A 12,390-nucleotide genomic window follows, 5' to 3' on the forward strand; every position below is an offset into this window, starting at 1 on the left:
TTATGACGAGCCGTTAAATACCGCTATGAATTCCACGATTTTATTGGTTAGAACTACCCACGTGATATCTGTGTTCGTATTGGTCAGAGAATTAAGCAATAAAGACAAATGACAATCAGCTGTTAGACATCATTATGTGATGGAATTTTTATTTTGATGTAAATAAATATTATTACTGATAATTTGTATAAGCAAAATTATTGTACTGCACCTACAGTGACTCACAGCTTCAATTCTGAAATGATACAGTCGTTACTCAATAAAACTAGCTTGTGTCAGTGACCCAATATAAGAAAAAAAAATTACATACTGACAGTAAGTTACTAACTATAAGTCCTCTAAAATAGCAAAGCTATGTTTTGGGTTTCAAATATACCATATACCATACTTAAATAACAATAGTTCTTTAATTATTTTGTGTACGATTTTGATATCAGCTAAAATGATGTAAACTTTTAAAGGAGAATATTAATAAAGAAAACAAAACTCCTTGTTGCTTATTTCTTTGGCTGATAAAAGATTTATTTCTTGCAGTTCAGCTATGTAGGTAGATTATTCTTTTGTAATATCCGTTTAATTGTTTTAGGGTTACCTATTTTTCCAAACTGTGTTTCCACCTCATCTCTCAATTTTGGTGCACTTTTTTGGGATTATTTGCTATTTCTCTGACAATACATCTTAGCTATTAGGACTTTGCAGACGACTGCTCTGAAAAGTTCATTTGATGTTCATCCGTACCATTCTCTCAAGTTGCGCAGCCAAGATATTCTGCATCTCCCTATGCTTCTTTTTCCTTGAATCTTTCCCTGCATAATGAGTTGGAGCAAGTTGTTTTGGCCCATACATGGCAACATTTTTCATACGAATTTCTAGTTACATACAATCTATCTTTTTATGTCATAAGGCCAAACCCAGTTATACCAGGAAATTGGCTCAGGCCATAGCATTATTCTCTACATATAAAAACTTAGGAAAGTGTGTCCTTTTAGGTGACACAATAGATCGAACACAACGAGCCATGTGTATCTTTTTTAGTACACAGTGTTGAGGACAGTGTATATCTAAAAGGATACACTGGCGCTGAGGGTGTTAATTATTGCATATTTGAAACCCAAAACATAGCTTATGCTATTTTAGAAGACTCATACTAACTTACCTACCTTCAGTATGTAAGTTTTTTCTAATAAATATTGAGCGACTGACACAAGCTAGCTTTATTGAGTAGTGACTGCATCATTTAAGCTGTGAGCCCCTGTATATGTTTATCAGTCATGGCCTAGCTACACGTTAAAATTGTTTCGTTATCATTCCCTGCGTTGCTTTCTTCAGCGTGCACACTGATTTTTGTACAGCAGCTTTTGTAGCCAATAGTTACTCTTGTTTGTTTTCTAGATTTTTCCTAATCAGGACTTGATTTCTTTTTGGTTTGTTACTAACTCCCTTCTACAATAGAGAGTTTGGGGCTTATTATTCGCTAAAGTGTTGGAATGCTTGTGGGTTTTGATATATGTACCTACTACCACAACTCTCAATACAAACTTTGATCAAACTGATAGTGTGACGACTAGATTTTTATAATTTGAACAAACTGTAGTTGTGACGTCACTTCCTGAGTTTGCTCAAACTGTTTGATCAAATTATTTGATAGTGAAACCACGACTTTAAGAATTTAAGTAACATCAATTTAATTTGCAATAAAAAAGATCATGAACATTTGACGATGCTTGTAAATACATACACCCGATTTAGATAATTTAAGTGACAGCAATGTTTAGATTGTTTTGTCAAATATACACATGCAACAAAAAATTTAATAAAAATTTGCATAAAAAAATTGAAGTGTTTTAAAGGTTTCAATATGTAAAAACATTGAACCACAGAAACGGTTTTTCTCCACAAAGGAACAAAAATCGTAGCAACATATTAATAAGTGATACGTTTAAAAATCCAAATGTAAATGAAATTTCAGACTTTTTAAAAGGACACTAGACACAACATGCCCTATACTTCATTAAATGCCGAAGAAAATCATAATTATTATATAATATAACATATAATTTCCCCTAAATTACTTTTCCCCATATCCAGTACCTATATTAACTTTTATGTAAATTATCTCTTTTTAATTTTCATGCATTTATAATTTAATTTATAAGATATATTCTAGTACTGCCGTGTTTGTATTGAACAACTGAAATAAATTAAAAGAATATTATAACTATACAATAATTGTTTATATTTTTTATGAGATAAAAAGAAATATTTTATGAGACTAGGTAGAGTCTAGAAAGAAGACTAGTAGAAACGAATAAATAGTGTTTTTTAATCAATACCGTTTTTCAATATACATATTGATTTTCTACCACACTTTTATTTCTGTCATAAAAATTGTCAAAGATAAACAAGAAATTAATATTTATCCATCATCCTCAGTCAGCTGACTTGTTTTCTTGAAACGACACTTTGCATACAATATTGGTATTTAAATATCCCGCTCTGTCATTCTTAATCATTTGACCAATACGAACACAGATATCACGTGGGTAGTTCTAACCAATGAAATCTTGGAATTCATAGCGGTATTTAACGCTTCGTTCTCTTATGTCGTATCCCCTCTCTCCCTATCACTGACTTTGACACATGGTCACGTGGTACACTGTGGCTGTTTGTCGGACGATCTCACGGTTCTTAAGGCGGAGATACATATGCGCTCTGCTCGGTGTGCGAGCCGCTCGCGCGCAGCGTATTCGTCAGATTAGTACGTGTTTTCAAGTGACGCACAAACGGCACGCACACGGCGCACCACGATCTAAATTCTGTCGGTTTTTCAACAAACGCTTTGATGGTTCGCAATACGTATTTGGACGGGTTTGCGAGTGGTTTGTTGGTTTTGGCGCGCATGAGTTGAATATTTGTTAGTAATGGAATGGTCGGAACTATCGGAAGGAAATTGATGTTTACCGTGGAAAATCATTATTGTGGGATCCTCAATAAAGAACCATTTAATTTAAAGAAACAACTTAAATCCGATCTGAACGGAAATAGAAGCTGAAATAAAAAAATGTACATGCGGACCTTTTTAAAAACGCTGTGTCTAGGTACACGCTAACGTGTACGCAAATAAAAAAATTAGGTACACGCTTAAACGTCATCAAGTCAGTGACGTCATTATTTAGCGTGTACTGTGACTGAGTTTTTGGTACACGCTAATTTGAGCCACGTGTATGCTGTGGTATTAAGTATCTGTAAGTATCGCGAGTGTCAGAGTGTGGTTAGAATTTGTCTAATCGCGTTATGTTTACACTTTAATATTGATTTGTAAAGAGTTTCCTTATTTTTTACTTGTTTTAGTGTTTTTTTTTAAATTAACTGTGGAGTGTGGACAATTATTTAATTTTTTTTTAACGAGTTTAACAACATTCTAAAACAGTATGAGTATGAAAAAGATAAGAGACAAAAATTCGTGATTAAGGGTAGCAGAAGTAATAATAAGATAAAATATACGGGGCGATTGATTAATGTGATAAAGCTCAGTAGATCCGCTATACCGCTATAGTAATAGATAGCAATTAAAGTTAGTAACAAAAATTTTAGCAAACTTTGAGCTTTATATTACAAAATTAATAAAATTAGTTAGAATGTTACAGGGCGTTCGATAATATAGTGGCAGGCCAAACGTGTTATGTTTTTTAAATGGGACACCCTATATTTTATTTTATGTTCGAAATCTTCTTAACTTCCAATCACACAAATATAAAGGCTTATTATGTTATACAGGGTATTTACAAAGTTACAACCAATTTTCTATGAAAATCGTAACAAGTTCAACTCCCTGTATAAATAAAAATAAACACCACAGCAAAAATAAACACTATAAACTGGGTATAATTAATTTAGGCATAAAAATTATTTTAGCAGTATTTTGTATATATCATGTTAACTAATATTCCTTTTGATAACCTGAATATATACTTTTATATACATATTGTTTTATTACAATTAAGTTTGAAACATCTGAATAGTTTTGCTTCCCTTCCCCTTCCCTTAATAAAAATATTTTCTTTCAAACAAACAACAAACACCAAACATATCAAAATAGCGTGTTCCAAAATATACAGGGTGTTTGGTAAAGAATGGGCCATAGCTTAACCTCAGGTTCCTGAGGTTAAAATAGGCCGATTTAAGCTAACTTACCTTAGTACAAAGTTTATAATAACCGAAATACAGGGTGTCAAAGTTAAACTTTTTTTTTATTTATTATTGAATATTTCCTAACAGGTATTAGATAACAACATGAAATTTGGTATGTGGGGGTTTTTTAGGTCGAGAACTAAATTCCCTACCAAAAATTATGTATTGCCCAGAGGGCGCCACATACGCCTTTCAGCACTCATTTATTACGTTCAATTTTTTTTATTCCTCACTCTGTATAATTTTGACAATAAAATTTTTATTCTTCTATGAGTTTTACTTAAAAAAGGTATACTTCTTTCATCTCCCTAAACTCAACCGTTTTCGAGATGAACGCATTTTAAATCTGCGATACACCATCATTTTTAGCATAATATCGTTGTAGTTACACCCGAAAAATAACTTCAAACCATAATAATTGTGCCAGTTCTCAAATTTATGTCATTGCATCGCAAATTCCATTAGAAGAAATTTGCGATACGTTTTTGGATAATTTTATGGTCTTAAGTTATTTTTCGGTGTAACTACAATGATATTATGCTAAAAATGATGGTGTATCGCAGATTTAAAATGCGTTTATCTCGAAAACGGTTGAGTTTAGGGAGATGAAAGAAGTATACCTTTTTTAAGTAAAACTCATAGGACAATAAAAATTTTAATGTCAAAATTATACAGAGTGAGGGATAAAAAAAATTGAACGTAATAAATGAGTGCTGAAAGGCGTATGTGGCTCCCTCTGGGCAATACATAATTTTTGGTAGGGAATTTAGTTTTCTCGACCCAAAAACCCCCACATACCAAATTTCATGTTGGTATCTCATACCTGTCAGGAAATATTCAATAATAAATAAAAAAAGAAGTTTAACTTTGACACCCTGTATCTCGGTTATTATAAACTTTGTACTAGAGTAAGTTAGCTTAAATCGGCCTATTTTAACCTCAGGAACTTGAGGTTAATCAATGGCCCATTCTTTACCAAACACCCTGTATAAAGTCACTGCGCACGCTAAATAATGACGTCACTGGCTTAATAAAGTTTAATTCGCGTGTACCTAACTTTTTTATTTGCGTACACGTTAGCGTGTACCTAGACACAGCGTTTTAAAAAATGTTAGTTCATTGTTGTACTAAAAATAATAAGATTTACTATTTTATTTGGGCATAAGCCACAATTCGAGTTTGAAATCAAGTTTACTTGACCTTTCGACTTTCACTTCGGAAATAGTTATCAATATCAAAAAAACATTCATAAGCAGATACATATTATGTGTCACCGGAAAGCGAAATAGGTAACGCACGACTTGGAAGACCCAATAGTTTTCTAACTTCGCTTCTGGTGAAGCAACGGAGTTGGAACAAGCAGATATATTATAATTGGGTCACCGGAAAGCCAAAAAGGTAACGCACAACTGGAAGACCCAATAGTTTTCTAACTTCGCTTCTGGTGAAGCAACGGAGTTGGAACAAGCAGATATATTATAATTGGGTCACCGGAAAACGAAAGAGGTAACGCACAACTTGGAAGACCCAATAGTTTTCTAACTTCGCTTCTGGTGAAGCAACGGAGTTGGAACAAGCAGATATATTATAATTGGGTCACCGGAAAGCCAAAAAGGTAACGCACAACTTGGAAGACCCAGTAGTTTTCTAACTTCGCTTCTGGTGAAGCAACGGAGTTGGAACAAGCAGATATATTATAATTGGGTCACCGGAAAGCCAAAAAGGTAACGCATAACTTGGAAGACCCAATAGTATTCTAACTTCGCATCTGGTGAAGCAACGGAGTTGTAACAAGCAGATATATTATAATTATGTCACCGGAAAACGAAAAAGATAACGCACAACTTGGAAGAGCCTATAGTTTCCTAACTTCGCTTCTGGTGAAGCAACGGAGTTGGAGCAAGTAGATATGTTATAATGGTGTCGTCGGAAAGCCAAAAAGGTAACGCACATCTTGGAAGAGCCTATAGTTTCCTAACTTCGCTTCTGGTGAAGCAACTGAGTTGGAACAAGCAGATATATTAGGTCTGTTCCTTTGTTTTTTAGTGTTACACTTTTGAGTGTAAGTGTACGAAATTCTATGGACATTTGAGTGTAAAATGACAGCGGATGTGACAGCGGCTCATGACAGCGGACAGTATTAAACGAAAATTATCGGTGTGCCAATCAAGCAAAGGGACAAGGAACTTCCGAATATGGCCTAACTGGGGGCACATAACATAACATAACCTAATCCTAATATTTACATTTGTAAAGAATATCCTGTTTGTTTTTATTGTCGATTGTGCAGCGAAATTGTGTGCAGCAAATCAAATATAAAGTAGTTTATCGCCTACAGAACTGAATTAGTCCATAGCAGTTATCAGTTTTTCTTTCTTGGGAAGCTTATACATGTAACTTGTATTGTTGTAAATTGTGGGAGTAGGGCAGACAGGGAAAAGTCTTATTTTGTACTGTTCCCAAGGCTCCCCATGCAATACATTTAAATGAATTATCCAAACAAAGCCGGGGACAATGGATAAAAGCCACAAGAAGAACAGATATAAGGGAACTAAAATTAAAATATGAAAAGTAAACATTTTATAAGTGGTAAGTTTAATGTAATTCAATTAATAAGGATTTTAAATGTCTACAATAATAATAAAGATGTGATAATTCAAGCTTAATTATTAGGAAAGCCAGCCATGTTTCACTTCCATGAAGCAGAGAAGGGAGGTATATAATATACTGTCCCTTTTGTCTTCTCACTAATTTCTCTTTTGCTAATGAAACCTGTAGTGAGGGAGTGATATAATCGTGATGTTTTAGCAATTGTGTTGTTCATTTTTTTTGCATTTTTTGTCTATTATAGTTTATAAATATTCAAAATCATTCATATGTTCTACTAAATTTCCGTCTAGGTTTATATGGATTTCTCTCAGTGTCTTGGAAATAAGTAAAGTTTTAGTCTTTGCTAATTTTATTTTCATTCCTTTGTCTGCAAGTTCTCTCGTCTATAAATTTAGGTTGCTTTGTAAAGATTTCTCTGAACTTGGTATCAATGCAATGTCATCTGCAGATACACATTTACTCAGAGTTATACTTTTTAATCAATGGTAACCTAAATCTAATTTTCGGGACTCTACTGCATTTTTTTTATTGGTTCATTCATATATATAATATAATGAATAGCAGTGAGCTTAAAACTCCACCTTGCCTTACTCCTTGTGTATTAGCAAATTTGTTTGATTCACAGTTTAATGCTCGCACAATGTTCCAGTACATAAATTTTACTTGCATCAATTAGTTCTCCTCCAACATCGAACAGTTCAAGCCCTTTCCAAATGTGATGTCCGGGTACCTTGTCAAAGGCTTTTTCCATTGTCTTATAGTAAAGATATGATCTTGGACACTGTGCCCGGTCAGAAACCTTTTTGTTCCACTTTCTTTCTCAGTCTCATCTCCAGTGTTCATTCATAAATCTTAGCCAGTACACTTAGCATGAAAATACCTCGATAATTTGAACATTACTTTTTTACCTCCCTTCTTTACCAGAAGAGCCATTACTGCTGTTGCCCAATCTTCTGGGATGCGTTTCTGTTTCCAAATTGTTATCAGTAATTTGTGTAAGTAGTGTAATGCAGATTCCCCCATATATTTCAACAATCGTGTTTTGATATTATCTATTCCTGCCACTACCATTTTTCATTTTTGCAATGGCTTCCGTTAATTCTTCCATTGTTATTTCATTACTCAACTCTTTGGAATATTTACTCCATCTATTAACTATATCTTGTGGTTGGGTAAGTGTTTCTCCATTTTATTTTTTTTTATTTGCACGACAGTACTACCTGATTTACCTCTCATTTTTTCAGACCTTAATAGAACAATTTTTGGTTTGTCCTACTACTGTCTTGCTCCATCTTTTCTCCAAATCTCTCCCACTGTTCCAATTTAGCTTTTTTAACTTTTTCTTTCACAAGCTTCCTTGCTTATTAACTGTTATTTTCTAGATAAGCTCTCCATGGTCCTTTCTTTTCTTTCACAGCTATTTTTATCTCTTCGCTCCACCAACTAGTCCTTTTTTTTTTGACTACTTTTATTCAATAAAAATATTAAAATACTCTTGTGATAGTGAAGAGACAGTTTATGTTTCCTTTCGATCCAGAGGCGATACACAATCTCCAGACAGTTGTTTCTGCCTTACGGCGTCCCCAGTGGAGCTGCCTGCACACCTCTGAATCAAAACGAAATCAAATTGTCTATTTAAGTGGAATTTCAAAAATAGTTATCTACTATTAGGATGCTTCAGCGATATCTCTTAAAGAAAAGAGAAAAGTCCCAGATACAAAATTCACTATTAAAATAGTAAATAATTATTTAAATCTGAAACTTTTCTTATTGGAACCCCTTTCTGGTACATCCTTAATCTCTTTTTGACTTTTACAATTTCGGACTTTGAATTATCTTTCTGATCTTTTTTCTAGATTAATGAAAGCAGAATGTAACTGTATACTGCAGAGTCCTTTTCCCTTTCTTTATTCATCATCTCTTGTCTTATAAATTGTAAAAGTCAGAGATTAAGGATGTTACCAGAAAGAAGTTCCAATAAGAAAAGTGTCAGATATAAATAATTATTTACTATTTTTATTTTAATAGTGAATTTTATATCTGGGACTTTTCTTTATTCTTGTGATACTTTCCACATTTTTATGATTTTTTTATGGTACACAATGTAGAATTTTTATTTATGTCTTTGTTTTAGGAACAACCACCAGATATTTAAAAGGTATAAAAAGAAGAAACTGCTGGAATTTCAAAACAAATGTGTTTGACTAGTAAAGATTTGGATAAATAACAGGAGTTACTTTGGGCTATAGCTACGTGCAGATTTATTTCCTTGTGGCTTCCTATGTTAATTCTTATTAATTATACACTTAAATATGTTTTTAGTCTCAGGAAGATTTTATATTTGATTATTTTTGAATAAACATTATTATTATTATTACCTTAATTTCCATTAAATAAATTAACTGTAATCAATAAAGTAATCGTTTAATTGTTAATAAATTATCAAGTATGATTCCCAAATATTTTATTTGTTTGACACCTTCTATGGGCTGATTGTGAGATTATAGTTAAGGTACCAAGGGTATTATAAGGATAATAACACTTGAGGTCAATGGTGTATATACCGAGGGCCTTTGGCCTGAGGGATATAAGTTGACTGAAAGCGATATTATCGTTAATACCCGTGGTGCCTTCAACATTTAATGTCCGACTAAATTATTTTTTATAGGCAAAAAATTGAAGGAATTTTGAATTAATTAGTTTTCAAATAAGTACATTTACCAGCAATAGTCGTAACGTAATTGTGGTAACCATAGTTTTACTTGGGTTGTTATTTGTCAACTTGACAGTATTTAACTAGTTATTTAAATTTAATACCCTAGGGCGTAATTTTTCAAAATAATGCCCTAGAGCCTAGGGCATTATATCATACTTAACTGACTTCGAAATCATGTCATTATTTATCAAACTGACTTCAAAATCATGTCATTATTTGTCAAATAATATACGAGTCGGACATTAATATTATTACAGTAGAACCTCGATTATCTGTCAGGGCACCGGACCAAGGGTATGACGGATAATCGAAAAGACGGTTAACAGAACATTAAAAAAAAATAAAAATTCATAGTACAACTCTCAAATTTCATTTGTATGGTTTGTTTGACAATATAAGAGGGATTTGTGTTCATACAATTGAATCAATTTAAAATATTCTGAAATTTGTGTTTGTTTTACTGCTGCTTCATATTTTGCGACGGCTGAATTTCTTAATCGGCATAAGGCATAAGATCATGCAATCTACTTTATTGGCTTCTTCTTGTTGAGAATACCACTCGATGAATTATTGCATATGCGATGCAGCTTCTCTAGATTATTTACGCAAATCTTTGTCAGTTACAATAGGTTCATCAATATAGCTACAGTCAAGCTTCCTTGTGTCCAAGCATCAATATAGCTACTGTGTCAGCTTCCGAATAGGTTTGGTCCGCCTTTGTTGCCATTTCAATGAGTTCTTTATCTGTCAGCAATGGATAGCCGTTTGTGTCCTCATCTCAAATCAAATTACCTTTTTTTTTATTTTTTTGCATTTAAATGATTGCTAATGTATAACTCAATACAACTTCTGTATGTACCCTGACGGTTAACAGAGGTGATGGTTAATGGAGAGACGGATAATCGAGGTTCCACTGTACATGATTTCAAAGTAAGTTATATTATAATGCCCTAGGGCGTTATTTTTCAATATTTATTTTGAAAAATAATGCCCTAGCTAGGGTATTAAATTCAAATAACTAGTTAAATACTGTCGAGTTGACACAATTACGTTACAACTGTTGCTGGTAAATGTACTTATTTAAAAACTAATTAATTCAAAATTCCTTAAATTTTTTTGCCTATAAAGAATAATTTAGTAAGACATTAAATGTTGAAGGCACCACGGGTATTAAAGATAATATCGCTTTCAGTGAATGTTTATCCCTTTAGACCCTTTTAACCCTTAAGATTGCTATCTAAAAAAAATACCAAGAAACTTTACAGAATCAACGAAACTGATCTGGCTGTTATTAACACATTCACAGACACACTTTAGATGTAGACACATCTTATGGAGTAAGTGGCTTCATATGCAGTTGTGTCTGTGAATGTGTTAAGAGGTAAAGATTGACGAGCTCCTGTATAGGATAATGCTACTGTTTTATGTTAAAAAAAGGTAAATTAGAATCGGACCAGGTTTTTATCGTGAGTAGATCAGAAGGTATAGTAGCAATATTTGAGTTGCTCCAAGTAATACTGGTATCATCAGCAAAAAGAAAATTTTTTCCATTAATTTTTAAACTAGGGATGTCATTAATAAACGTAAGGAAAAGTAGAGGACCTGATACTGAACCTTGTGGTTTGTAGAGGACCCCACATACAATATTTTGGAGACTAAAGTCTGTATTATTTGCTCTAACCAGTTGTTTCCAACTATCCAAGTAAGATTGAAACCAATTCAAAGAAATTCTTCGAATTCCATATAAATTTAGTTATTTTTATCAAAATTTCATGATTTACACAATCAAAAGCTTTGGCATAGTCACAAAAAACAGTGGCAGTGTGAAGATTATTGCTCAGTGCTTGATAAACCTCATGTAGTACAGAAAACATGGCATCAGCAGTACATTTATTATTTAAAAAGCCGAACTTTTGTAATAAAATGTTGTTTTCAACAAGAAAGGACATAAGTCATGCTTTTATGAGTCTCTCAATAATTTTGGAGTACCGGTAGTAATGCAATAGGTATATACTTGCAGGAATTAGATTTTTCACCACCCTTATGAAGAGGAATAATGATAGCTGTCTTTAGGTACTCTGGAAATTTACCTTTCTCAAAAGAATCATTAATTGGCGAGATGAGGACACAAGGATCTACAGATCGAGCGAGTCTCGTAAACTGCACGGCTTCGAGCCACGCTTCACACAACCATATTTGCGTACTTGTGTTTTGGGTTGTGTGGTCGTGCTCTGGTCGATTGGAGTTATAATTTACCAAATTTAAATATAATCGTTTCTACTGATTCATAATATGTATACTATAATATAATATATTGAAGTTTTTAAATATTGCTAATATTATTAAAGTTTTTAACATTGTATTTTAATATACTTTGTTTTATTAATAATAATATTACCTAAGTATTGCACCTTGTTCAAAAAAAGTTCAAGATAAATACCGCGGTTTTTTCATATGAAAATGCAAAGAAAAAATATACAATTTGCAGAGTATGTAAATGCTTGTTTTTTGATAAAACAATACAAATTGTATGTAGGTAGGTAGAGTATAGTATTTTTACTACAAAAACGTTATTACGTAGGTCAAAATTTTTGACGTAAGAGAACTGTCAAAACATTAGAATGTGACTTTTCATTATTGCTATGTTTATTATAAACACGGCAATAATGAAACGTCACATTCTAATGTTTTGACAGTTCTCTTACGTCAAAAATTTTGACCTACGTAATAACGTTTTTGTAGTAAAAATACTATAGCAAAGCATTGAGTAGTTATAGCAAAAGTAGCTACGCCATCTGAGACATAATAAGGATGAAATTAGTTTTATATTTTCTTTTCTCATGGAGCATGCATGATGGAGAGTTTTTTAAAAT

The 12,390-nt window shown here is 32.8% G+C and overlaps 1 long non-coding RNA gene across 1 annotated transcript; it reads left to right on the forward strand.

The window, feature by feature from the left end:
- Window positions 1–6,071: 6,071 nt before the first annotated feature.
- Window positions 6,072–9,253, forward strand: LOC126878833 (uncharacterized). The gene is made up of 2 exons (XR_007695822.1): window positions 6,072–6,780; window positions 8,936–9,253. It is a non-coding gene; the product is annotated as an uncharacterized LOC126878833 (long non-coding RNA).
- The last annotated feature ends 3,137 nt before the right edge of the window (window positions 9,254–12,390 follow it).

The sequence above is a fragment of the Diabrotica virgifera genome, chromosome 1 (assembly GCF_917563875.1).
Source record: "Diabrotica virgifera virgifera chromosome 1, PGI_DIABVI_V3a".
Taxonomy (NCBI): domain Eukaryota; kingdom Metazoa; phylum Arthropoda; class Insecta; order Coleoptera; family Chrysomelidae; genus Diabrotica; species Diabrotica virgifera.